The sequence below is a fragment of the Kryptolebias marmoratus genome, linkage group LG5 (genome assembly GCF_001649575.2).
Source record: "Kryptolebias marmoratus isolate JLee-2015 linkage group LG5, ASM164957v2, whole genome shotgun sequence".
NCBI lineage: Eukaryota > Metazoa > Chordata > Actinopteri > Cyprinodontiformes > Rivulidae > Kryptolebias > Kryptolebias marmoratus.
The window spans coordinates 664,982-666,551 of NC_051434.1; the positions used below are offsets into that span (position 1 = coordinate 664,982).

Sequence of the window (1,570 nt, forward strand, 5' to 3'; positions counted from 1 at the left end):
CTGAGGCTCACGGCTGAAGTTATGCAACAGCTCAGCAGGACAGCTTTTAATTCACTGAACGAGTTGGAAACTTCACGGAACCGTCCGGATCAGGGACCAAAACAAGGCTCTGTGGTTCATTCATGATACTTGGTTTAATTAAAACATCTGCCGTTAAAATTTAACCTGGTTTTAATGATTTCAAACCTTCTTCTCTCCTCAGTGAGGTTAACAAAGTTCAGTCTGAATCAGAGAATCCTTTTATTCTGCAGAGATGTTTGTTTAAATTTAAATAAAAATACAGACAAAGAGCACAAAGAAGCATCCTTCCCAGGTTAATTCAGCAGGTGAGGCAGAATATGAACCAACAGGTGAGCAGGAAGTAAAGAGCATCAAACCAGGCTGGAAAATATGTCCATAAACAAATAACAAAAATTAACCCAAAACCACAAAACAAACTAAAATCATCACTGAACATCAGCTGGACTGAAACTGAGACAAATCAGCCAAAATCCAAGAACAAAACTCAGAAAGTCTGGAGAACTGATCCGGATCACAGGAAGGTCTGGATCCTTGGAAGGACCGACACCGTGCTGCATTTAAAAAACGTTCAATTTAACAAATATTTCTTTAATTCTTCCTGATCTGCTGGACTTCCGGCCCGAAGTTTGGGTCTCACATTCCTCAGAGGATGAACCTCAAATCGGGCTCATTTTGAACAAACTGGACCCGGTTCTAAGCCGGGACCGGATCCAGAATCCACACTGCTGCTGCTGCTTCATGCACCTGTGCTGAGCTGTGAGGAGGAGGAGGAGGAAGAGGAGGAGGAGGAGGACCCTCCGCCCTGCAGCTCGGATCGGTTCTGGTTTCAGGGGAGCATCTTTCAGGCAGGAAACCTCAGGGCGCACGAGCGGCTCCCGGTTCGGTTCGGGATGTCGGAGCGGATTTAACGGGAGGCTGCGGATCGGTTCTGTTCGGAAGGTGACCTGGGACAGTCTGCAGAGATCCGGGTGAGTAGAGCCGGGCTGGTTCTGGTTCTGGTGCTGAGGCTGAGAGTTGGTGATGAATTCTTCCCATCAGTCGGAACCTGACAGCAGAACCCGACGGGACGGTTCTGGTTTCAGGTGTGGTCCTGCAGCCTGACGGGGTCCGGTTCCGATGAGGTCCATCAGCAGAGTTTCAGACACTTTGAGGCCTTCAGAACCTCTGACTGGACCAGAACCATCCTGAAACTTCACTCCTTACTGCCGACAGAACATTGGACCTTTTTCCGTGTTTGGTCTCAGTCCTGATTCAGACCCGAATCTGTGAGTTCTGGACCAGTTTTAGTCCCGGTGTAGACCTGATGGACCTACAAACATCTGAAGAGTCCGAATCTGAACCAGACAGAACCAAAGGTTGGTTCCTGATGGTCTGGATTCATAAGAAATCAGTTTTCTACATTTAGGTTCAGTTCCGGTGCAGACTGATCCAGGTCTCTGATCCAGGTCTCTGATCCTGGTCTCTGATCCAGGTCTCTGATCCAGGTCTCTGATCCTGGTCTCTGATCCAGGTCTCTGATCCTGGTCTCTGATCCTGGTCTCTGATCCTG

General features: G+C 48.3%; 1 protein-coding gene across 1 annotated transcript in view; it reads left to right on the forward strand.

The window, feature by feature from the left end:
* The window catches only part of pleca (plectin a), a gene marked incomplete in the record, with an annotated part of 89,410 nt that overhangs the window by 3,855 nt on the left and 83,985 nt on the right, over positions 1 to 1,570 (forward strand).